At 39.7% G+C, this 27,553-nt stretch overlaps 1 protein-coding gene across 4 annotated transcripts in view; it reads left to right on the top strand.

Moving 5' to 3' along the window:
• Positions 1 to 27,553, top strand: part of PCDH9 (protocadherin 9) — a 1,024,529-nt gene that overhangs the window by 862,677 nt on the left and 134,299 nt on the right. The window lies entirely within an intron of this gene.

The raw sequence follows: 27,553 nt of genomic DNA, 5'->3' as shown, positions 1-27,553 counted from the left end.
ATAACCCTGCTGCAGCAGCGAGCCATATAGACATAGACAAAATGCATTTTGAAATAGTCCTCATCTATTTCAAAATAGAGCGTCTACGCACAATAGAGTATATTTCAAAATAGAACCATTGGACACACTGTGGCTTATTTTGAAATAGGCTCTATTCCCTGTCTACACAGCCCCTATTTCAAAATAATTATATTTGAATAGGTCAAAATAAATGCTAGTCCTCATGGAATGAGGTTTACCTATTTTGAAATAAGACAACCTCTATTTCCAAATTTTTTTGAAATAGCAGTTGCACTATGTAGACAATCACATAGTTATTTTGAAATAACTGTGCTGTGTAGACCTACCCCAAAAGTATAGCTGAAAGCCAATATAGTGATTTTGATGAATGTTCATAGATAGACAAAGCCTGCAATAGTAATGTAGCTTATAAATAACTAAAGTTGGAAATTTGGAAAGTTGATTAATTATTTCGGTAAAAGAAAATCTCTCTGATAGGCTAGAAATGAGCATGGAGCAGTGGTTTCACTAGGACTTGTGAAATCCTGGTTCTATTCCTCCTTTTTCACAGGCTTCTGGTATAACGTTGAGCTAGTTACCTGACTTCTCTATACCTCATTTCCCCATCTGTAAAATGATAGTATCACTTCCCTGCCTGACAGAGATGTGATTATAAACACATTAGGGTCTGCGAGGTGTATAGACACTGAAATCTTGAAGTTGTCCTTAAAATATGGCACAGGTATTAACTTGCATATCCAAAAGGTCTGGCTGTACAAAAGGATTTGTGGTTTGTTGTGGCAGATGTGTTGGCTCATCTGAAGGAAAGCTGTACACAACTCAATGTGCTGACTCACAAGGGGTAGCTCTTCTGAGTAATATTGCTGAATGATACCGGATTTTTTTTAAGAAACTGTTGTGCAGGCTGTATTTTTATTGATTCAGTACCCTTCAAATAATAAAAAATGTTTATTGAATTCTTGTGAGAACTGAGGGCTGCTTGTTCATGAGCTATTTTGCAATACATGCTCTTATTTGGCAAAAGCAATGTTCTTGTTGTAGAACAGTTGTTTAGGAAATAACAGAATGATAAAGTGGGGCAAAGTATTTGTGCATGAGTTTGTATGCTTAGGCATAAGAATGGATGTTACTATATGTCCATAATAAGAAGGAACATTGTTTCATGAGAGCTGCAAAGAAAAATAATTCTATTCATTATTGCCAGGCAAACGTGAAATTTGAATGTTTTCTCTATGGCTGTTTCTACACATGCCACTTTCTTTGAAAGTGGCATGCTAATAAACGGTCCGAAATATGCTAATGAGGCACAGATGCAAATTCCCTGTGCCTCATTAGCATAAGGTCATGTGATTTGGAGTCCAGAAGTTGTTTTTCCGGACTCCAAAACGCTGTTTAGAAGCGTGGCCCCTGGGGGCATCTTCCTAAAGGAAGTCCTTCTTCTGGAGGCCGCTTCTTCCCAAAAATTTTCAGGAAGAAGAAGCTCCGGAAGAAGGACTTCCTTCTGGAAGACCCCCCGGAGGCCGCACTTCTAAACTGCGTTTTGGAGTCCGGAAGAACGTTTGCACCTGCACCTCATTAGCATATTTTGGGCCATTTGTTAGTATGCCACTTTTAAAGAAGGTGACGTGTGGAAATGCCCTATATGCATAAGACCAAAAGAACACAAAACCCATTCATTCTTTACTGGAGTTTTCTAGAAAAAAATATTTATGGTTCCAGTTGTTCCAGAAGATGCTTGTTGTTAATTGTGATGTATTGGGGATTTTAAAAATCCAAAGACTTAAGCCCTACTATTAGTACTTATTCTCCCACATCACAGTTGCAGCAAGGGAATTAGCCTATGTTCTTAACTCTGTCCTTTGCTATAAAAACGAAATTCACTTGGAGGCTATAACTGTTTCATTGTGTCAATAGCTGAATCATGAAACTGCTGTTACAAGCACCCCACTGTTTTTCAGGAGCATCGTAAAGCAACTATCACTTGATCAGTGACATTTAAAAAATCAAATAGTCCCACACAAATCTCTACTGTTCGCCTTTGTGCCTAAGTTAAATGCTGAGGAGACTTCATTGAGAAGAATGGATGTTTTCTTCACTATATCCCACATATTTCCTCCTGAACTGAAGTAAGCACATTCTCTGCACTATTTCATTTCTTTATATCGGTCTCTTCACCTCTTCCAACGGGTTGAAGAGATGATAGAAACTAAAAGGAATTAGGCCAGGATAGTAGTGGACTAAAAAAAATGTGTGGCCCTCTGTAACAAGTCTAAAGATAAGAGGCTTTCTATATTTTTGTTAAAGAACAGGCAGTTTTACCTTTGTGTACTTCAAGATGAAATGTGTTAACTTGTTCAGCTTGGCTTGTGCAATATTTACAGTGGATAACTACTTTAAGACAAAATCACATTGAAAGTTATCCTTTGCTGTCACCAAAAACAGACCCTGCTGTGTATCTGCTACTTCTTTAAATAACACCCTATCTCTCTCTTGCAGTCCTATTTCCAAATATTTATTTCCTGTTGTCAAAAACACTGTAGTGCAGCTTTAAGTCTGGGTCAAGTTTATTTTTCTTTAAACGCATTTATGTCTCCTTAGCCAATTTCTTTTAAGTGGACTTATCTGTACTAAATATGAATTTGTCCACATCACTGAGAGCTGATTGTACATAGGCTTTGGAAGTTTTTTACATTAAGGTTTTTAATGTGTCTTCATAACTCATTCTCCTTAATCTAGGGATTAACCTGCTTGCTGTTCATGACTGCAGTATCTTTTTTGCTAGGTGGTGAAAAAAAGCACAGGAGTTCAGCCAGGATTTGCCCTTCTGAAATGCACAAGAAAGCACATGTTCTCTTTCTAGTATGTTATACTTGCGGGCAGCAGGTCCACACATTTGCCACACATACAATATAATCGTGTTATTAAGAAAGTGAACAGAGAACTGGGGGTTTAATTCAACAAGAATGAACCCCCACAGCTGCTGATCAATGAAAATTCTGTGGGGCTACCGGCTCCCTTGGCAGTGTTGCCAAAGTGTTATGATTTTGGGAATATTTTCTTAAAGCTCCAGCTGCTGGAATCAAAAGATCACATGCTTTCGTTTGATTTTCAGCTGTGTTTCTGTTCCTCATACTTGCAGAGAGAGCCATGAAACTGTACCGTGAGTGCACCCTACGGGTTCTAGGATGTAAAGAGATGAAAACCCCACATCTTTAAATCTCATGAGTTTTAAGACAATCTAATGATTTTGGGAGGCTTGACATATGATTTTTGAATTCTGTGAGTTCGTGTTACTCCCCAAATAGTGTAAAAATAGGCATTTTCTAGTTATTTCTATCTTAAACCTCAGGACTGTAGCCTTTGCCTCTGCCCTGCCAGTAGAAGAATTTGTGAGAGATTCATCTTGAATTAATCGAGGCCATCAAGGCCAACAGGCACTGTGGGCCCCAGGGCAAGGTGTGTGGGGGGTAGGGAATCAGCGGCACACCCCACAAGGGAATGGGCCAGTGGGTGAAGGGGTGGGGCCAAGGGCAGTCAGTCCTCAGCACTGCTCAGATGGTAGCATACCCTCCACCCCAGCGCTCAGAACTGTGCAGAGCAGTGCTCCAGTGCTTGGGAGCAATTCAAAGGGACTTGGGGCTCTTTCCATGTCCAGTGTCAGAAGGTTTGATATTGTGCTAAGTGGACCATGGATCTGACTCAGCATGACCATTATTCTGTTCTCATGAGGTTGTATCACCACTGCATTTCTCAGACTGTTACGAGGCCTGCTGATGGGGGTGGCGGAGTGAAGGGGGAAGTTGCCCCTGGGCCCGGCATTTCAAAGTGGCCTGAAGCTCCAGCCACTACCAGAGCTCCAGGCTCCTTTGAAATGCCACAGAGTGCTCAGCTGCCACTCCACACAGAGTGGGGCAGAGGCTCAAGACTCAGTGACCTAAGCTCTGCCCCTTCTGCTCTTGGCCCTTGGGAGCCAGTCCCCTCCTCACCCCCAGGCCCAGGGTTTGAGTTCTCAGTTGTTTAGACATTACAGATTAAACACATGTAGTGCCCACCTCAGTAACATAATTACTCATGCCATGACAGGAGTCCTAGATGACTGCGATGTCAGAGGCAATTTAATCATTACCAGGGGTTGTCAACCTGCAGCTCCAGAGCTGTATGCAGCTCTTTAAGGAGCCATTTGCAGCTCCGGATGCTGCTGCCCCAAACTCCTCTGTGGCTCCCTGCCCTGCCACAACTGAAAGGGCAGAACTAAATTCAGTTTTTTTAATGGCCAGCAGGGCACTGGGAGGGATCTTGCCATTAAACCAACTGAATTTAGTTCCACTCTTTCAGTGGCAGCAGAGCAGGGAGCCACAGAGGATCAGTAGCTGCAACATCCAGAGCTGCAAATAACACCATTCCGGCCCTGGGAAAGAGCAGTCTGGCTGCACAGGGGGATACTAGAGGGGATGGTTGTGCGTCCTCCCTACCCTGTCTACCCGTGTCTTCCATATTGTCCAGCACTGGCCAGCTCCCTCCCTTCTTGCCTCCCTCCACCTGGCCAATGCAGGTCAGCAGCTGAGTGGCATGCTAGGTAAGATGGGCAGATCAGGGGGCTGAGGAGGGAGGGGAAGATGGAATGGGCGTGGGGGGTTGGAAAGGAAATTGGTGCTGCTGGGTTTCTTGCAGGTGACTCCTGTGCAGCCATTGGAGGCTCCTCTGCCTGGGCAACAAGTGCCCCCCCAGGCAAGGCCCAGGGGCAAAATTTGCAGGAGCACATGGTGGCCTGGGTGTGTGGGGGGGGGGAGCATGTGTCCAAATCTCCTGCCTCCAGTTCCCAGCTGGGCTGAACCCCTGAGTCCCAACCTGCAGAACACAGCTAAATTCAGCAGTCCTTACAGCTGGGCAGCACCCCAAACCACACTGCTGGCTCAGTGTAGCTCTGGTGGCCTTCGTGCAGCTATTCCTGCTGTCTGGCTCCTCAGAGGATGAAACCAGGCTGCTGGGTCCCCTACCCAACCCTGGTCCCCTACCCAGCCCTGCTCCCTGCTCCACCATTGCAGGAAACACCCTGGGCCTGTTTTCAGCCAAGTTTCCTCCTTCCCTTTGGCCCTGAAAGGCCTGTATCTCCTGCCAGGAACGGGAACTGAACCTCTCTGCCCCTCTCCACATGTAAAGTGTGAGGAAATAGAATATGTAAAAAGTGTGTGAATGCCCTGCAGTAAATATGTGTCACATTACAGATCGTTGTGTGTGCTGTTCTTAAAACAGGGGTTACAAAAATTATAGTTTGATGTTATTTATTAAGGGCTGTCTGTAGTCACATACACCACGGCTCTTGAATTACTGATTTTGTAACCGAATTTGAAAAAAATAGCTCTTCTTGCTGAAGAATTACCCCTGATAATTACCCTTACTCTACAGCTAATCTGTATAATTCAATTTCATTGGTCGTGTAAGGGAGACTACTTGGATTGTTCATTATTTGGCCAAACTACCAGTGTTCTTCAAAACCACATTCAATCTGCACACACCATAATGCCAAACGTATACAGCCCTTTGCAGCACACTTCTGTCATTCACCATCTCTTCAAAAATTAATACAGGTCTCCCAGCACAACCCGTCCCCACACATTAACATAACTATCCCCTCAATACAATCAGCATAAATAATGTTTTTGCACACAGGTAGCCTTTCACTGCAGCACACACTTCTCATTCATTAACCAACCAAACCAACACAAATCTCCAAGTACAATACAACCCACACACAAATCAACACAACCACCCACAGAACAACAAAATAATCCCAGCACACACAGTAATTCCCATCCTCACTCTGAAGCCCAAAATGTCTACGTTGTCATGAATCGATGGAAAGCTACAAGCATGGCTGAGAGATCTCTTTGATCAGGTTATCAGTAGGTTGAATCATAACTGGGATTCACGGTCTGTTACCATCCAATTTTTAAGTTCTCAGCCAATTCTTGCTTTTTTTTTTTCAACACACATGACTTTATGAATTACACCTGCATAGGCTTTCATCTACTGGTCAGATAACAAAGTGCTGAAGATCTCATCCTAGTTTCTGCCGTGATGGCTTTTCAACTTCCTCCTATGAAATATTTTTGGTTTACTTACAGAGAATGTAGAATTTGTGTGAAAATAAATGTTTTTTATTTGGCCTAAATTCTTCTTTGGTTTGGAAGCACATGAGAATATTTGCTGCATTTTGTCTTTCGCTGCATGCATGCTTTGACATCCTTTTTTTTCCTATTTTCTGTTTTCTAAACAATCTCTTTACTTCTTTATGCTATTTTTCTTCTTGATTTTGGAAATTCAACAATTTTTTAAACAGCTCCAGTCCTGCATAACTTTAGGTTAATGGGAGTTTTGCCATTGACTTCGGTGGGCACAGAAGCAGATCTTTAGGCTTCCTGCTCTAATGCGATTCTAATTGTGTTGCACTTTTGTCCTTTTTTCTGCTTTCCCTTGCAACATTAAACTTAATTTGTTAATTACCCAACATTTGCAAATTACAAGGCAAATCTGGAACTCGTTTTCTTTCTTTTGCTTATTGCTTTGTGTCCTCTGTTTAAACAGATGGGTTGATCTGAATCTGACTATTTTTTTATAAGACTTTGTAAACTTTGTGCATATCTTTATGCACCCTTCAGTCTTGTGTCCAGAGGTCACCCTTAAAATCTTGACAGTTTGCTTTGACAATTAAATTCCCTCATCATGGTTCTGATTCAGCAAGGTATTCAAGCAAGTACCTAACTTCAGAAATGTCAGTAATACCCACTGAAGTCAGTGATACGACTTAAGCGGAAAGTTGGTATTTGTTTAACTACTTTGTTGATTGTGTGTGTGGAGGGAGCTATTTGCAGTATACCTTATTAAAAGCCTATGTAAATTTATGGAATATTGCTAACATTGAGGGAATATTCATTTACCTAATGCAAAATGGGCATGTTTCTAAAAGTACATACCATATACTGAAGATCATCAGTATAGGAAATAGTCCCAAAACGTGCTGAGCAGCTTGAGAAGTGTGCTGACTGTGTTTATTTTCTACTAAAGTTGCTGACAGTGTCAGTTTGATCATTATTTGTATGGAGAGAATAATTAGGAAAATTATCCAGAATTCTACACTTAAATAAGGTCTTTACAAAAGATGACGTTTTCAAAATCTCCATGTTCACTGTACTCATGGCTAAGGATAAGGTTTATTTTTGGGTATTTTTAGTGGAAGTTGTGGACAGGTCATAGGCAGTTAAAAAAAAAAACATGCCTGGTTTCTTTAATCTTTCCCCATGTCAGATTTTCTAAACAATTTTATTTTATTTTATTTTATTTTATTTTACTTTTGGATCCTTCCTATGGACTTTCTCCAATTTGTCCGTGTCTTTCCTTAAATGTGGTACCAAAAATTAGACACAGGAATGAAACTGAGACCTCACTAATGCTGATTACAATTGTCTCCATTGTCCTACAGACAATACTCCCATCAATATACCCAAAATAGTAGCCTTTTTGGCAACTGTATCACATAATTGGCTCATATTTATTTTGTGATTGAAGTGATCAGATGTCTTGAAATTATTGGTACTTTCCTGATGTTAGGGGCCTTGTCTTGTAAAGGCAACTAATATCCTGCCCTGAATTGTCCTGATTTTTCACACTGTCTGGTCACCCTATTTCTGAAACACTGTAAGCTTTAAATCCTTTTCAGCAGTACTACCACTAAGACATTTCTTTCATATTTTGGAGTGCTGTGTTTGATTTGTCCTTTCTAGCTGAAGTACTTTGCGCTTACCTCCATTGAATTTCATCTTGTTAAATTCAAGACCAATTCTCTCTTCAAGGTTGTTTTTGAATTCTAATCCTGTCTTTCAAAGTGCTTGTAACATCTCCCAGTTTGGTGTGATCTGTAAATGTTATAAGCCTGCTTTTCACTCTATTATCCTCGTAACTAATGAACATATTGAATAGTACTGTACTGACCCCATAAGGACACCAGGAGATGAACCCTCACAGTTTGCAAAGCATGGATCAGTCCTCTCTGATTATGGTCTTTCAATCAGTTCAATTGCACTTTCTAATGATTTAATCTAGATGGCATTTCCTTTGTTTGCTTATGTGGGACTGGGCTATAAGTCTAACTGAAATCAAGATCCATCACGTATACTGATTCGCTCTATCCACTTAAGTAATAAAGTAATATAATGGCTCAAGATATGATTCTTCAGTGCATCATCCCTTCATTTAGATCCCTTCAAATCTTAGTCCAGGTTGAACCTTTCTACTTTGAACTCTCTCATGTGGCAACATCTGTAATCTGGCAGGGTTTTAGTTAGCTGGATGCCTACGTATGGGTGTGACCAAGCTTCCCGCAGTCCCATAAAGTTTGTTTACAGTCCAGGCTCTCAGTGTTCTGTGCTGTTATTTAACTGTAATGTACCCCTAAATGTCATCTTAGCGCCCAGTAGGCACCGGAAGTGTTGGTAATGCTGCTAGACTATATTGACCTCTCGTGGTCCAGCAAATTCTCTCATTCATCCCTGGTTAGGTCCTGAGGGTGCTGGAAGAGAGAGATTCAATCTCTATTCTTAAAGTTTACATTATGGAATTTCGAGTTTAAGTAACTACAGAGATGCACTGCACCATGCACTTTCAATCTTAAACAATGGCTTCCTATAATTACGACTAGAAGAGAGGTTTGTTATCATTCCTTCCTGAAAATTACTAATGTTGACAAGCTCACTAAAAGGCCAGTCAAAAGGGTGAAAGAGTGAAAAATGATCAGATTCCCATATTCTCAACTGTACCTGTGGAAAAAAGAACTTGCAGACAGGTGGACACAGAAAAGTCACAGGCTAAAAATTAGCAGCTGGACTGTGTCTGGCTAACTGCTTGCTCCTACATTCTCTGTCCAAATACACATTGATTCTGTCTCTTCACCCTGCCCCGGGTTTTCACACATGCAAAATAAACTCCACATCCAAACTCTTGTTTTCTTCTGCATCTTCTCTCTTCTATAGGTCTGTTTGGATCCTCCTGGCATTTGTATTTAAATCTCATCACTGCACCACCCTTTGTATTAAATCAACTCTTGGTAAATTCTTATTATGTCACCATTCCCAGCTCCCTTCTTTGCAGGTTTCATTTGTATTCTGTTCAGTCACCAACCAACTCCTGAGTTTGCCATTAAAATAAGGATTAAGTGCTGATTTGGCATGCTTATTATATGCTGGCTACCGTTATACTAGGGGAACCAGCTGGGCACTGGAATGAAACTCTCATAATGGCTTTTCCCTCGGACTTGCAAAAAAAAAAAAAGCCTCTCCACACCACAACAACCATCCAGTATAGCAGTTTACAGAACAATTTGGAAAAAAGTGATTGGCCCACCTGCTAGGATCACATACCCCATCCCTCCCACTCCCTCTGCCCCAGAAAATCTGCTGGACTATAGCTTATTTTGCCATAAAGTTACTGAAGATCTAGAGCAAATTAAAAATTTTTCACTATTAGCACACTAAACACTCCCTAAAAACCTCATTGTTATCTATTGTTAGCTTGACTCCAGCTCACATTCAGTCCCTTTTCTAAAATCATCTGTCTAAGTGACAATGCCTTTGGCTTAAAAAATAAAAACCTCAGCTTTGTTAGGGGAGGGTACTCTAATTTCTTTCTGAGAGGAAGCTTTCCAATAGTTAAACATGTCTTTTTTGTGTGCCTCTGAGCTACTGTGTGTAAAAGTCAGTCCCACTAAGTTATAATTGTAAACGTCGGATAATTCTAACAATGTCTTACAACTGATCAAATCTGCTTCAGCTCTGTCTACCACCTGATTACCATGGAAACTATTGCTGGCCAACAGAGTAATTGTGATCAAAAGGAATTATTATTAATCTTCTCTGTCTATAGCAGACGGGGATTTGGACAGCTTTTGTTAAAGTTTCTAGTAGAGGGTGAAAGGGGCAGGAAGGGTAAATATTAATTCTTAATGTGCTGGAGAGCAAGAATGGTTTATTCTTGGTGGAATACAACTGGCTTTCACAAAATCAGATATTAGCAGATTACGGGATCAGCCTTGCACCACCCAGGGACTGGAGATAAACAAAAGTGGCTTGGTCCATGGAAAAATGCAACAAGAAAAACCAACATAACAAAATTATCTGTCAATTTCAAAGACAGCCAAATTTCAGCTGAAACTTTAATGCTGCAAGGAGAAGAGGGAGATAAAAATGTAATAAGCAGACTTGTTTTTAAGGTGATAACAATGACGTCACACTGTGGTTATTTATTTAGAGGGACCATTTTTCTCTGTTGATATCCAAGAACAATAATATTGTCCATAATGAAATCTGAAATATAAACAATTTGCAGAAATTTGACTTAAATGTTTCAGAAACCTGAAGTATACTGATCTCACAAAACACACACACAAACACATGGAAACTTACTCTATTAACACAATCACAGCTGTGTAGAACGGGCCAAAGATTTCCATGAATTCGTCTTTTCTTTATTAACATCAAAATAAGATGACAATGAGGTTTAGAGCTTTGGAGACTGCCATGTTTCTCACCAGCTTTTGTACTCCATAATTTAAACTGGATACTTACTGTTTTTTATTCATATAGCTGCTAAAAGCCCCAGTCTGGCACAGGATTTTGGTGTAAAAATACTGAAAGGCACACTCCCTGGTACCCAAAAAGTTTATAATCTAAAAATGATGAAACACACACACACACGCATGCACACACACAAGGTGAAAGGAAAAGAACGTACGTGACAGGGGATCAGGGACACCATTGGCACATGTTCTGAGTGGTTCCCCTTATTTTTAAATATGATTTATATACTACAGAAACTTGGTTTTAAGGAAACAAAACAGCAGTTGTGTAGCACTTTCAAGACTAACAAAATGATTAGTAGGTGATGAGCTTTCATGGGACAGACCCACTTCTTTAGATCTGAGGGGTTTAAGTTTTTGTTTTAAAGGGTTTTTAACATATGTGAAGGAAGAGGTGGTACCTGGAATAAAGGGGGATAGAAAAAAATGATTTCTGAAATAATCCTAAGTATTTGGAAAATGAAACATGGGGGGAGGAATGTAAAGAGAAGGAGAGCCGGGAATAGTGAAAAGCAAAATGGACATGGACCCTCATTGGTTTTAACAGGAGGCTGCTGGTGGGACATTATGGCTACATCAACATTTAGAGAAAACTTCGAAATGGCCATGCTAGTGGCCAAATCAAAGAATACTAATGAGATGCTGACATGCGTATTCAGCGCTTCTGCTGGCCGCAGCACTTCGAAATTGCTACTTTTCACTCCTGCGCAGCTCGTCCAGAAGGGGGTCCTTTACGAAAGGATCCCGCCAACTTTGAAATCCCCTTATTCTTATCAGCAGATATGCATTTCAGCATCTCATTAATATTCTTTGATTTGGCCATTAGCATGGCCATTCTGAAGTTTTCTCTTAAGTGTAGACATGGCCTGTGCGTCAGTGACCTTTGATTTGGAACTAATCCCATTTCTGGTTCTAAATCTGTTGACCTTCAGGATTGGTGCAGAACATTTTGGAACATGGGGAAATGGTTGATGGTTAGTATTATGGAGATTACTTCACCTTCTAAAATTATTCTGGGATTACTTTCGACTATAAAGCTATGCTACTAGATATAGATACAAAAATGAAGAAGAAAACCTCTTCTAGTTTCTTATTCGCATGGAATCAATAATCATTAATATGTGAGAATAGCAAGGCATGGAGAAACTCTGATACTCATTGAAGAATTTTGTTAAATCATACTGTCCCCTAATTGGGAGAAAAAGTTCTTCCTTGATCGTCATTCGCACCCTTGGTGGCCAATTAAGAAGCATCATTTGTGACAGATGAGGATTTAGCTGTTTTATTGCTTTGGCCACAATGAAGAGAAAGGGTAAAGAACATATTGGAAGTTTGATTTAGGCTAAAGTTCAGCATCTGTGACTGGATTGTCTTATTGTCCAAGTATGAGGACAAGACAAGTAAAAGTCAAGCTAGTGAAAATCTTCTAATATTGTTTCTTGGCAGTCACAATGACCGCAAATGCCAGTTAATGCATTTATCTTTTCATATATGTATAGTCAGCACCAATTGCTTGGCTTCTGTCTGACTCAGAGGGGCAAGCTCGGACCTTGGCATGTTTCCATTCCCATATTTCTTGGCTCAGGTAGCTGTACACACTGAAGTGAAAGAAATTTTCTATATTAAATAACAATGGCAAGCCAACAACAAGCTTTGTTATGGGAATCTACAACAGTAAAAAAACATTTAAACAGGTTTTGTGCGTTTCAATGATAAAGATCAAAATATGATGAGATTCTGTTGTATTTGGTGGATATGGGGATTCGGAAGTATGAGCATATGCCGAAAGATCTGGGGTGAAATCTTGGTAGTTTTGCCATTAACTTCAATTGGGTCAGAATTTTGTCCCCTGCCTTTTTTGTAGTGTCTCACCATACATACATCTATGCATAGGTTCCCTATACTAGGGATACATCCATCCTCTAAGCTAGAGATACTCTAATTACATAAATAAAGTAATTATTTAAATACTTGTGACTGATCCTTTTGGTACAGATAACCAATTGTCTTACTGCTGGCTGGAAAATATTTGAATTATGGTTTCCATTAGAAGCTTAACTATGACATTTCTCCTGTCTATCACAGGCATGACTAGAAGCAAACATACATTAGCCCCTCTACACCAGAGACTTAGTTTTGCTGCTTCTGAACATATAGTTTTCAACATATGGATAACTCTACTGAGACTAAACAAAGCACTAGCTGTTAAGAATGTGTACACATGTTATTTTACTGCTGTTTTTCCGCAAGAAATATGATTGACTTCAAGTAAAGTTCTACATGTAAAAGAAAAAAAAAAGAATTTGTGATTAATTGGAGATAGCACCTTTGATTTATAGGCCCTCCTATTAACCATGTTTTTCTCTGAAAATCTACAGTGTCTTTGAGAGTCCTTTATGGTAGAAATATTTTTACTGAGCGTAGGGTGTTTGGCTTTAATCTGCATAATTATCATGGCACAAAACTTTATTTCTCTCATTAGGAAAACAAATGTGCAAAATTATAAAACATGAAAATGTATAGTTTAGATATTTTTGTAGCCATTAGCCAGACATTGTTATAAACAGCCATTTGGACCAAATCCTACACACCTGGCACACGCAAGTAGCACCCTTTGGCCCCATTCTGATTTCACTCATACAGTTCTTACACTAGTGAAATAACTCCATTGATTTCATATTCTGGCAAACTGAGTTCAAATGAGTTAACTTACTCTTCTGCCAAAACTGAAGTCAGTGGAGCTATTTGTGCCCCTGATTCTTTAACTTGAAGCGCATTTAGGTGTTTGTTTTTTGTTATTTTTGTTTGGGTTTTTTTTTTGTTTGTTTGTTTGTTTTTTTCTGTATAGACCTGGTTTGCTGGCCTGTGTGGGTAAGGAGGGAAGAATGTAGTCTTCTATCCTTTAAAAATTCAGAACAGGCAATGAATACTAGAGTTTTATTTCACTTTTAAAGATGAATATATTGTAAAAATACTACACAAACCACAGTAACTGTATACCCTCTTCTGCAATGCCAGAATAAGCCGTTAAGATTAATGTGATGTATGTGTGTGTTCATAGGTATAAACAACAAGGAGTTCAGTGGCTCCTTAAAGACTAACAATTTTATTACAGCATAAGCCTTTGTGAGTTGCCATTCACTTAATCAAATGAAGCGAGTTACAACTGATGAAAGCTTATGCCATAATAAAATCGTTAGTTTTTAAATGCCTCTGGACTCCTTGTTGTTTTCACTGAAACAGACTAACATGGTAACTCTAAAACATAGGTAGGCATTCCTAGAAATAGAGTTAATACTATTATTTAAGATTTATATTCCAAACCAAGAGTAGAGGGAATATGTTATACTTTCACAGTTTTCCATACTTATTTTCCATGAAAAAAATACCATGTTTATATCAGAAGGATTAAACTTTCATCTCCATCATACAAGCATGTGCACATACATGCACATGGTCTACTTTCTGTAACTGAAAAAATTTAGGAAATTTAAATACTGGAGTATGGAGAAATTAGAATAAGGGGGGGATTTTTTTAAGAAAAAGTCTGCAGATGTTGTATTTATAGGATGCAGCAGCAGACTCGCAATGAGGAAGCGTTATAATTGAGTAGGAAACTCATTTCCAGGTGCATTTCCTATTTTAGGCACAATGTTTATTTAAAGAAAAAACAAAAGAAGACTTTTAAAGTCAATATTAACAGAGGCAGTCTAATTTGAGAAAGCAAAGGCATTATAAACTTATTTGTAATGCAGATACTGAGGATTAATTGCAATGCATGTCACATGAGTGTTCTGCATTTCTATAAACTTCTCTTTTATTCAATATACAAATATTAGTTTTACTATAGAGACAGTGGAGAGACAATCAAAGACGAATTCTCAACTATAAAGATTTATCAATCCTAATCTAAATAACATTGGGGAAGAAGTGTGTTAGGGAAATTCTATTTTACAGAGACTAGAAACATGAAATAATACTAATTTCGAACACATAACCTTTAATAATGGGACACTGTCCAAATATCCAAACTTGAGGTTTGACCTACTGTGCTGTATGTGCAGCATTATTTAAAATTCATCAGAAAAATCTGTCAGGGATAGAAAAAGGGCATCAGTACTAAACCTAAGGGGGCCATGCACTGCACATTGTTCAGGAGCAGATCAGAGCCCAGATTGTGACATGGAAAATTGCCCTCTTGTGCTTGGTACTTCCTCTTGTTACAGGCAGAAGTAAGCTGTGCTAGACTTAAATCTGCTTCTTTTTATATGCTGCCAGAACTGTGCTAGCCACCTCAGAGGATGGTTGGAGCTAAAGCTCTTCTTATGCCCCCATCTATGAACTCACTCCATACCTGCCCCCATCCATGTGTTCCATGAAGGATATTCCATGGCAGGGCCTAAGGGCACATTTTACTCCCTTTATCACTATATGGAGCTATCTACTTCAGTCATTTTCCCCTAGAATATTGAATTAATGTTGTAGCTATTGTCTGGAGAAAGGATAATTGGTGTGGCCATCACTGTACTGTTAAAGAGACCATGTTCATCTACATGTTGAACCTCTCTTGTTTGGCACCCTTGGGACCTGACTGGTTCTGGATAGAGAATTTGCCAGACAATGGGAGGTGAATATTGTCTAGCACATTACCAACACTTCCACTGCTTAATGGACTCCTAGAAAACATTTTAGGAGTAAATTGCAGCTAAATAACAGCACAGAACACTGAGAGCCAGGACTGGTGGCTGTAAACAAACCATACGGTGACCCCAGGAAACTTGGTCACACCCATGATAAGTGGTCATCTGGCTAACTAAAATCATGCCAGATTATAGAGTTTGCTGGATGAGAGAGTTCCTGAATAGAAGGATTCATCCTGTACCTGTTGTATGAATGATATGATGGAAATATTACCAAAGGAAAACACTGTGGTGTAGCAAAACATAACCATGCATATATAAATAGTTGCTTACACAGTGACACTTTCATGTCATATCTTCCGCCTCCCTTTTGTCTTAATTAATTTCATCTTGATTAATATGATATGAAAGGTATTTGGCTGTATCTGATCTGAAAGCTTGATCACATTAGTGAAAATGAAATGAACTAATCTCATGAAAGTTGCTAATAAGTCTTAACGTATTATCAATGCTTTAGCATATTATTGACTTTCATATGGTAGTAGGGAAAGGGGAGTTGGCTAATATGATAAGAAAGCAATTAATGTAATACAAAAGCAAATAGTATGATAAGACCTTTGTACTTTATTACTAGCTTTGATAAAACCACTAGCAGTCTCATTCAGTACAATATATCTATGATAGCTCATTGAGGTCCAGCATGGAAGCAATTAGGCTTACATCGCTTCTGTTCTTCCTAATCCAAGTGTCCCAGACCCTTGCAATTATTACAAATAGAAATGGATAGGAAAATAGTTTCTCCTATCATGAAAATTTTGGTGAGTTCAGAACATTTTTTCTATCCTTACTGAGACAAACCTGAGCCCTTTAATTTGTCTCATTTACAAAAGGAGAACTATAACTTAGCATAGCCATAGCTCAGAGACAGTATTTGAATTTGGATCTCTGTCATCCCAGATGAATTTCCAGAGCAGTTAGCTGGTGGCTAATCTGAGGTTGCTGATGTGCATTTGCTTGCTGTCTCTCGTTTTGACTTGATACATCAGTGACGTAAGAAACCCTTCCTGACAAAAGTGTCATTAACCCAGTGTGCCTTTGGAGTCCCGTAACATGCTGGTGCCCTGGCTCCAACTCTTGACTCACTTTAGTGGGTGTCTGCAAAACAGGCAGCAGCACTGGGACTCCAGCAGCAGGAAAGGACAAGCAGCAGTTTGCAGCTGTAAGAACTCAGCCAGTTACCAGCCACCCTGCTGCTTCTTCCCTGCCCAGACTGTGGGGACATGGGAAGTGCTGCTGCCAGAGGGAGCTGCTGCCGCCTTATGTTGGGCATGCCCACCAGCAGCAGCCCAAGAACAGGGAATGGCCACGCAAACCTTTCATTTTTTGGTGCTTACTGTGCCCCTCCAAAAGTATTCAACCTTGAATTTCTGTATGTCCCCTTGAAAATATGGAACCTAGCAGTTCTCTTAATGTAAGTGTTGATAGGTACTAGATATGGTATGAACAAGTAGATGAACCTCAACGTTTAACTGAACTTACATTCCCACTATTAGAGGTCATTGTACCACTAATTAGCATTTATATTCTGTTATGCTATCCTATTTATCAATCACTAGACATTTTAGGAATTCAGAGAAAAAGTGAAAGGAAAACAGCTTTAACTACATTAGGCACTTACTGAAGTTGCTAGATTGATAGCTCTTGAGCCTGAATATGGTTAAAGTAGGACAGAGAGCACAGAAAAACCACATGCCAGGGTCCTACCACTCGCTCACTTGAAACATTTATCTAAATGGATTGAGGTAGAACAGTGGCCATGCCTAGCCCCAGTTTAGCTCCGGAGATGAATTTGACTCATTTTATATTAGCTATTTTCAAAGAAAAGTGTGTTCTTATTGTGTGGTAAAAACATCTTTTTTCAATTTGTTTGAAGTTCAGAACAGCAAGAAATGTTAGGAAATATGGGACAACTCTCCTATTCAGAAAGATTGAAAAGTTGGTGTTAGAAATAAAACGATTAAGAGGGGACCTGATAAAAGTCTATAAAACTAATAGAATAGAGGAGCTAAACTGAGAACTTCAGAACTCCTTCCTTATACATGAATAAAAGGAGGGGAAAAAAACTGTTATATGAGTTTAATTGCAACTTTTTGAAACTGGTTACCAAAATCAAATTGTTAAATATGCATTTACTTTCTGACTGGAAGCATGGAATTAAAACCTCCACCTGCCCAACAAGTTTCCCTTTCAGCTGTAGATTCCGAACTCGATGAATCTTAAGATAAAGGTATTGGTTTGAGTATATTAATTCTGTTTTAAATACACTATCTTAGTTTCTTTGAATTGTTCTTTTGAGATCTGCAATTTCAGTTCACTAGGGTTTTTTGTTTGTTTGTTTGTTTTGTTTTTCCCTAAAAAGCCTGAAGCTTGTAATTGTTGCAAGTGAAAATGGAAACAGCAAAGTTGTTGAGATGCCCTGAAATACCAAGGAATCCAGAAGAAGCTTAATGGATTTCTATACCCCATTTCTAAAAGGCAGTTTCTAGTTCTAATTCCTTCTCTGGCAAAGTACATTTCAGTGATGCGTAAATTCAGGGATATAAAGGTTATGAATGTAGCACTTTGCTTCCCTGTTTATTCCTCCAGGGTCATGAAAGCTCATCTGAAGTTACTAGTGTCTTTTTTAATCTTTCTGACAAAAACTACTGTGGGATACAGAATACAGCAAGAATGAGCTGCTCTGTCTATCAGTGGCAAAGGCATCCAGTAACATTTATTACATTTTAAAATTCTGGTAGATAATGTACTGCAGGTGGAGGTTCTTGGATAATCAGACTGCATGGCTCCTGTCATACTGAAATGAGTAAGGGGTGAAATTAATCTAAATTGACTTCTTCCTTTGGGTCTTGCAGCCCATCTTGTCTTTCCATGCATGTCTCCTACATTATATGCTTTCCTGGACAAAGATTCTCATGATATGGGTGATTGGTATAACACCTGATGTAAAAATGTGCATAAAAACTAAAACCTTAAAAACTACTACTATTATTATACAACAAAAGGCTATTGCTACTGAATAAAGAAGCTAATATTTTCACAGAATCCTACCAAAGCATTTGGTACATTTCCTTCCAGGGCCAATATCATATCATCTTGCCTTCACAAAGCTATTGAAAACGATTTTTTAAAAAGTGTTGCTCTGGCTGTCCTGCCCCATATTAAAATGTTGCATTCTTCCTTAATTAATATCTTTCCTTTCCCCCTCCTCCCAGCTCGCTACAACATCACTGTTTAAATCCCCTGGCCCCTCTCTTTCTGCATTGGAATACAGTTTCTTTCTTTCCAGTCCTTCAATACCTTGATTGTGTATGTGTGTGTAAATATAATGCTTAAACAATTAAATTGTCCTGTAATAAACCTTGCTTTTGATTCACAATCCCTGCCTTTTGCTCCTGGAGCAACTGGGGCAGAGATTGCTGGAACGAAAATTTACATGGTATAAAGGACTAATCTGATGACCTTCGAAGTCAATGGAAGAATGGAATTCTTCACATCAACTTCCGTAGGCTTTGAATAAGAACTTAAGTGTACAGCAGGCAGCCTGCTTTTCAGAAAACCTCTTGCTAATTTAAGAACCACTGATGTCCAGTCAAATTGTTTTTGGCCAGAAAAGATGGAGGTGGTGAATAGGGGATTCAAGATTGTGTCTAGTGGAGGTGCATTACAAAAGAGACAGGAAGCCCCTCTTCTGAGGGAAAACAATGAATTGTATCCACCTTTCATCCATTGTTCTCAGGTTCCCATGAACGAGATTATGGAAATAAATTGAAACACTCAGATACTCAGTCACATTCTTAAGCACATGTGTCTGATCTAAGCCAATCACTGTGTCATCTGGCAGCTGAATTCATCCTGGAGATCAGTAGGGGAAAAATGTTCATGTTGCATAACACTGAGTGATTGTATTTAATATCTTTACAAACTCATGACAATATCAATGGAGATAAGTAGGAACTGCCATAACACATAAGGCCAGTGATCCATCTAGTCCACTATCCTGCCACAGGTCATGCTTAATACCTGAAACCTTATAAGAAGGTGTGAAGTTAAACCATAGTGAAAAATTATGCAGGAGCTTAACACGAGGAAAATTGCTTCCCAACCCCAGGCTTATTTTTACATGTTTGTATGCATATAAAACTCTCTCTCTCTGTGTTCAATAACAAATAAAAAATTTATATTCTAACTAATTATTAAACAAATAATCCTATTCACCATCTCTCTTAGTTTTTTATATGCCCCTCACCCCCTTAGTATCTGAATATTGCACAGTTTTCTAATTCTGTTTATCTTCACAACCTCCATGTAAGGTAGGAAATGGCTATTTTTCCCTGTTACAGAAAGGAAACTGAGGCACAGAGACACTAAATCAGTTTCCCAAGAGAAAGAACACACACGATGTCTCTGGCAAAGCAGGTTATTGAGCCCAGGCCGCTGAAATTCTAGGCCATTTCCCTACCAAGTAGGCCAGTGGTAGGCAACCTGCAATCCCACAGGTGACATACAGCCCAATCAAGTTCTCTGTATAGCCCCAAGAAATTTTGTTTACTGTTGCCCACATGCAGGGTGACCAGATTCTGCTGGTTTCCATCTGCGTAGCATTTTTTTCCTACCAGCATTACTGAGGTGATACACATGGAAAGCAAGAGCGCATGAAGCAAGCTGCTTAATGACTGCACGGAACAATGAGTGTGAGAGCTGTGTGCTCCCTGAGCAAACAATCAAAGCGTTGCTGCTATTAATTGGTACACCTCAAAAATTCTACGTACATAAGAACAATTAGCAAAACTACCCTATTCTAGGAAACCGTTTTGATTATGACAATCTTGCAAATGAAGGAGGGCTACCAATGCGGCCCACTCCCTAGCTTAGGTTATCCATTGCTACAGTAGACCAACCTTCTACTTTGTGTGCACGGTTTACACTAGTGAAGTGGTGTCCAAAAGAAACTTAACATTTGCCACGGCCCCCACCCCCTGTGACCCAGATGCCCCACCCCCAGCCAGGAATCACTCTCCGAGCCAGGCACCCTCCCCTCCCCAGCCAGGCTCCCTATCCCCCCACACCCTCAGGCAGGCACACCCCACCCCACCACACAAATTGCTGGTGAGTCACCAGAGCTGTACCCTTGCTGTGCAAGCTGCCCTACTGCCATGAGCCTCCCTGGTGCCAGTGGCCCAAGCTGCGCCAGCTGCCCCAAGCATGCCACCCTGAGCTGAGCTGTCCCAAGAGAGCTGCCCCACCACCCTGAGTGAGCTGCAGGAGAAGCTGCAGGAGGAGCAGCCTCCCCTGCTGCCACCATGGGCTTGTCCCACCAAGTGGTGGGGCAGGTGCACGAAGCATGCTCCACATACGTGGTTCTAACAAGCCACTTCGCTATGCCACTGTGTCCAGATTGTCACACGTGGGGAAGGCAGCCTGTTGGACACCACAACACTAGTGTAATTCTGTTTATTCTGTAATTCAACAGAATTAATCCTCATTTATATCGTTGTGAGAGCAGAATCTCATGTTATTAGTTCATTCAATGTTCAGTAGATGTAATAGCAATGATGCCCTTGTCAGCTCCAGCCAGATTTTCATGCTGAAAGAAAACACGTGGTTTTACTCTCCTAATTTGTCCACTTGGGAACCACATAGCTACTCTACATCCATTTTTTTCTTTTTAATTACATGTAATTATTATTGAGATTTGTGAAAGACACAATAAATTGACCTATTGCCATATAATTAAACAGTCTAAACCCATAACATTGTCCATATATTAATGAATTAAACTTGTAATTAATGCTTATATTTAAATTGGCATTTAAACTGTTGTAATATCAGGTTAATTTGTGTTAATTTAGTTGATAAAGTTGCAATTTTTTATTTAATAAATGTGCTAATGAAAATATGTGGTAGTTTATTTTTATTTTTGTATGACAGTTATCTTCCAGTGCTTTCATTTCAGTGTATAATGAGTGTAAACAATCAGACTACATTATCATTATATATCAATATACACCATTATGTACAAAATTATGTGCACAATTATATACACATTGCGTACACAATCTTTATGTAGCAATATACATTTCAGTATCTATTGAGTGTAAATAATTGATACACTGTTCCTTATTTAACCTAAAATTGTTATAAAAAGAGGGCAGTAAATGCTAAAAGTTACATACACATTTCCACCCTAAACCTTTGATTTCTATTATTTATTAGTCTTTGAAACTGTCACTTTTGGACCAGAAAAGTTCTACATTTGTTTCAGAAGTGAAGGTGATTTTGTTTTGTTTCATTTATTTCTGCAAAGTTTAAGCCCAGCTGTGTTAGAATTCAATAAGAGTTGTAAAAGTATTATTTTCTCACTACAGAATAAGATCTGTAAGTTTTTTCAAAAATTAAACTGAAACAAAGCTGATTATGGGCATAGACATTTTAATTTTAGCAGGAAAGAAAGAAATGGCTTTACATGTGCTTTAAATTGCTTTTGATTTAACTGAGTGATGAGCATATAAAACTATACTTCACATGTGATTTTTTTTTTAATCACAGCAAAATCAGGATGTAGTACACATGCAAAACTGGCTAACTTACCTCTTTCAATAAAAATGTAGTAAACGTGTAGAGAATGAGAGCAGTCTCCAAAGAAACTTTTTCAGTATTCATTAGGCATATTCCACTGGCTACAGTTACACTAGGGAGTTTTGTTGACAAACAGGGGTTTTGTTGACAAAACACACCACACATTTATTCCCAAAATGGGCTTTGTCGATGGTATGTGGACAGAATTCAGTACTTTTGCCAGCAGTGTTCTGCCTTTTGAGGGATAACACCTTCTTGACAGATTTCTATTGACAAAATAGCTGTGTAACCACCACCCCTGTTTTGTGCTTGCCTGATTTGCTTGTGTGTGTGAGACTGCATTCTGTCAACAGAAGTTTTGTCAAGAAATCTCGTCCGACAATGACTTCTGTTGACAGAGCACTGTAGGGTAACTGTAGCCACTGTGCACAGTGAATGGGACAAAAGGCACATAATGTTTCTGCCAGGCTACATCTAGACTAGACAGTTTTGTAGACAAAAACTGGGATTTTGTCGACAAACCTCGCAGAGCACCTACACGCAAAGGCTGTGTCTACATTAGAGAGTTTTGCCAACACAATGGGCCTTCTGTCAATATAACTCAGGGAGAATCTACACACATAAACCATTCTGTCAACAGAGTCTCGACAGAACTCTGCATTTGTCTCAATAGTGTTATTCTTCGAAAATTTGAGGAATAAAGCTTCTGTCGAAAGAGAGGGCTTCTATTTCATCAGGCAGCCCTTTTTTCAGAGCTTCCAGTCAGCCATTCTGTCGAGAGAGGACAGGGTAATCTGGCTGCTCTCTGTTGACAGGGCGGATTGCTCTGTCCGTTTGCGTTTGTGTGTAGATTCACTCTGTTGACACACATTACTGTTGACAGATGCTTCTTGTGTAGATATAGTCAAAGTGTGTTTTGTCAACAGAAACTGTCAACAAAAAAAGCAGTACACACACTTCAGGGGCCCTTCTGTTGACAGAGCAGGTCAAGGGTAGACTTGATCTGTCCACAAAAGTTTCGTCAGAACACCTCTTCTAACAATAACTTCTGTAGACAGATGCTTCTAGTGTAGATGTAGCCCCAGTGACCAGATGAAAAGCCATCTAAGCACTGATGCTGCATGATATGCCTAAACTTCACCTGGATTAAGAAATTAGGTATTTTTCTGCCAATCTTGCCTGTATGCCTCAGCTCCTTATTCGTCAACAGCCCACTAGTTAGACCACTCCGCTCGTCAGAGGCAGGCCATCTGTCTGGTTTTAAAACAAACAATCCAGCTTCTCTGTACTTTGTGCCCCCTTCCAATACTGAGACAATAACAGACATTATTAGAAGGGGGATGAAATTGTGAAGAGCGCATTGCCCCTCCCTGCCACCAGGGATAGGGAAATATGCTCTTCAAAATTGCATTCCTATGCAGCATGACCTCATGACCTCCACACTCCTGTGAGATCAGGGCAGCAGGGGTAGGGCCTCACTCATGGTATTTGGGGGTGTGTATGTGGTCATCCTTGTTCAGATCCCCAGTCTGCCTCGTTATAATCAGAGATTTAAACCCAGGTCTTCCTGGGTTTCCGAACTGCTGGGCTCTGCATCGCATCACCTGGAGTCCCCCTTGTAAATCTAGTCCTAAGAAATCAAGGTGTTTATGACCCTCATCAAAATAAAATTAAGTACAGAGGAACAGAAAGCAAACATTACAATATGCTGCACTCTGATGCCAAAGTTTTAGAAAAAAAAACGTACATCATATTATTCAGATCACAGTATTTGATCATGTAATTAAAGACTAAAATGCGCAAGCGGGTGGGGCAATGACTGTGCATGCAACCTTAAATTTGTCATTTCCAAATTTTTGAGTGTTCAGCATGCAACCCTAACATTCTGTTGATGCTGGGATTTTGATGGCATAATTATGCAGCTTGGTTTCTTTTTTGCATTAAAGCAGATGGGTTGTGTGTTGCTCCTTTATAGTGACAGGTCACAAGTCCCATTTTATATCTCAACTTCCTGGCATTTATAAATGTTTTCTGTGACCTCCCATTGAGCATTAAGGTGTCAAGATAAAGCACTCATTTGTATTTATAAAAGCTGGAATACATTAGTTCCAGGAGTTGGATCAAATTTTTTTTCAGTGTTTTTGCCAAAAAAATTTTAAGGAAAGATATGTTAACAATAAATCACTAATATCTTATAGGCAATCATGCTTTTATATATAACTCCAGTGTACAGTGCCTGTGTATGTCCAGTTATGGTTTATTTAGATGTCCCTATATTTTATTACATTTCTAAAATGTTCATAAGAAGGATAAATTATAATAAATACCTTCTGTGATATGCTGAGCAACAACCGTATGGCTGTAACTAAGCACAGGTTCAGTGTCGCTGTCCCAGCAACCCTGGTACCTGAGCAGTCCCAGTCCAGGGATTTTGCTGGATTTGGGGTGCCAGTTCTGCCCCCTCTGCTGGCCTCAGCCCCTGCACCTGGGCTTCCCTCCCTGCTGTTGCCTGCAGCTTCCCAGCTCCCCTGCCCTCCGTAGGCTCCCCAGCCATCAGCTCCAGCCCCCAGCCACCTCTCCCCAGCCATAGTTTCCCCAGGCTGCAGCTTCCTGCTAGGCCCCAGCTGTGGCTTTCCCCATTGCCCTAGGGATGAACCACTATGCACCAATGCTCCACAGCCAGAGGCTTTGAGCACAGCTCCAGCACAGGGCTTCCTGGGGTCCAGACTTCCTGCCTAGCCCCAGGGATGAGCCCCTGTGATCCTGGGGTCCCAGCCCACCAGCCCAGGGTCCCTAGCTGCTGCTGGCCCCCCCTTACCTCCAGATCAACTGTGGCAGTCCTGCCCTGAGCTCCTGACACTGGTCCCTCCTTCTTCCAGCCTGAGGACTCTCTCATCCTGCAAGATCCGTGTCCTTCTGGATGGCGGATGTTGCCAGATGACAGAATACCTGATTTTGGAGTTCATCCTGTACCTGAATTGTATGTAATATGCCTGATATTGAGGACATTAGTGAAATTTAAGGAGTGCATAGGTATTTCTCTCTTAAAGGATTCTCCAAATGGAAGGGAATCTTTAGGTACTTCCTTGGTTTTGGGAATTCTAGCAGGTAGTGCAACAGCAAAAGCCACCTAAACAAAAGGGTTAGGCAGGGGATCTGAGGAAGATATACATTAAACCACTATGTCTTAGGAGAGGAAAATATACTGTGTTTCCTATAACAAGCATTATTTTGTTTAATACCTACTAAAGTACAGGGTTTGGTGTCTAATCCTTCCACCTCCTCCCTTCATCTCTTGCAAGAGGATCATGTGGTTGAAATTTGAATATAATGGAATGCTTTTGAAGAGAAGAAAGTAGCTTTTGTTATCTTCTGGACATTTTGTAGTGATAGCAGTGTTAAACAAAATATTGCTTGGAAGGCACTGTGGCAGCATATGCTTAGAGAAAAGTACCAGAAAACTTATCTATCAAGTTTGCAGAAAGTCCCAGAAGCTTGGTCTTCTCATATCAATCTAGCTAGACCTGCTATAGTGCAATATTGTACTGTTTGTTATTATCTGCTAGTGTCAGACTCGGTCTCTCTGGAGCCTGTAAATAAGCTTTCCTTTCAGCCTAACACAACACAGTTACAAAGCAAGTGATTGTATTTATCAGGTGCTCCTTCATCACTGCATGACAAAGACCTTAGTATGTGGTTTATATACATCTTATTACTGTGATATCGAGCTCCTTTTCACTAATCAACCATGTAAATTTTTGGGATGAATGTTCATTGGTCCTTAGAAGGAAATACCATTAAAATGTAGGGTTTTTTTTTATTATAAACATTCAGGAATTTAATTGATTTTAATTATTATTCTGGAAAGGCAAATTCCACTCTAACTGTCTCTGTCTGTCTTATTTTGTCAGTTGATTTAACACTATTTTTCCATATTTTATACGTATTTATAGAGCACTAATCTTCTGCTATTTAAGCAGGTGGTATCAAGAATTAGAATGAATGAATTATTCTTAGGACTCACATTATAATAGAACTAATGGTGGCTTTTTAAAAGTATTTTGTACATCCTTTCCTTGCCACATATTTTAATTGATTTTAAAATAATTATGTGATACTCACTAGAGACATTACAAATGTAAAAAAAAAGAAGGCTCAAGAAAGTTCCTCTAAAATTTCATTTATGGTTAATCTGAGTCCAGCTGGTGTTGACAGATATGTTTATGCAAGAGAGTTAAAATAACCTCCTGTAAAATTAAAATCTTGGCAGCAATCCAATAAAATGCTAAACCATTGAAAGGTTAAGGATTGAGACTATTGGCAGATGAACCAGTCAACATGTAAGCAGCTCGGCATTCATATTCATAATTTTTTTCAACTTTAGGACTCTCTTTTGGCTTTATTGTCCTTGGGTATGCATGGATGTGGAAGTGTGCCACTTTAGGGAAATTGAACTGCATATATGATACTGTACTATAGTTTTCATAGACCAAAGGGAAGGCTAAAATACATCACACTGTTATCTAGTCAGATCTCTTGCATTTTGTCAGGAATATTTGAAACATCATTCCCCACTAATGATTTCTCACCTCTTCTCCACTCTCTGCAATGATAATACTGAACCACCTGTCTGTAAGGAGACTATTCCACAAATCAAATTGATCTTAATATTAAAACCTTTTTTTTTGTCTTATTAACAGCCTCCACATTTTCCTTGTTTTGCTTCAAGCCACATTCATGTCTTATCTTGTTTCCTTCATTTATATTTTTACTTCAAAGGTATTGATAGACACTGATCATAGTTTGTGAGGCTTCACTTTTTATACAATATTAGATAATTCACTCTATCTTCCTTTGATTTACTTTCTAATCCTCACAAAGAACAAGCAGTCCTGTAGCACCTGAGAGATGAATGGATTTATTAGGTCATAAGCTTTTGTGGGTAAGACCCATTTCTTCAGATGATTGGAATCGGAAAAAAAAACAAAAAACTTAAGCCAGTGTTTATATGTCTTGGAGGGAGGGGAAGGGGGGAAAAGGGGGTTACCTGTCACTTGTAGGACCAATTTATGAAGCTAGTTAAGTAGGATGTGTCCCATTCCTGCGGATATCAAAGGTGGAGAAATTGCCCTTGTAATGCATAAGATAGTTGAGATGTCTGTTAAGGCTAAGGTTAAATGTGTCAAATGAATTCCAATTCAGATGTCACCCTCTGTAATCGTGTGGGAAAATTCTTTTGTAGAAAAATAGCTGCTTTTAAATCCACTATTGAATGTCCAGGGAGCTTAAAGTATTCCCCTATACGGGTGTGTGTGTGTGTTCTCTTTCCTGATGGCAGATTTATGTCCATTCATCATTTGGTGTAGAGATTGTCCAGTTTGTCCTATGTAATGTCAGAGGCGCATTGCTGGCACATGATGGCACATATCACATTAGTGTATGTGCAGGTGTATGAGCCCCTGATGCTGTGGCTAATGTGGCTAGGTCCTGTGATGGTGTCACCTGTGTAGCTATGGACTCAGCTGGCAATGGGGTTTATTGCAGGGATGGGTTCCTGTGTTAGTGTTTCTGTGGTATGGTGTGTGGCTGCTGGTGAGTATTGTCTTGAGGTTGCTCAGCTGTCAGTAGG

This window comes from Carettochelys insculpta, chromosome 1 (assembly GCF_033958435.1).
Source record: "Carettochelys insculpta isolate YL-2023 chromosome 1, ASM3395843v1, whole genome shotgun sequence".
Lineage (NCBI taxonomy): Eukaryota > Metazoa > Chordata > Testudines > Carettochelyidae > Carettochelys > Carettochelys insculpta.
The sequence above is the reverse complement of the archived record's forward strand: the minus strand, read 5'-3'. Positions and strand labels throughout refer to the sequence as shown.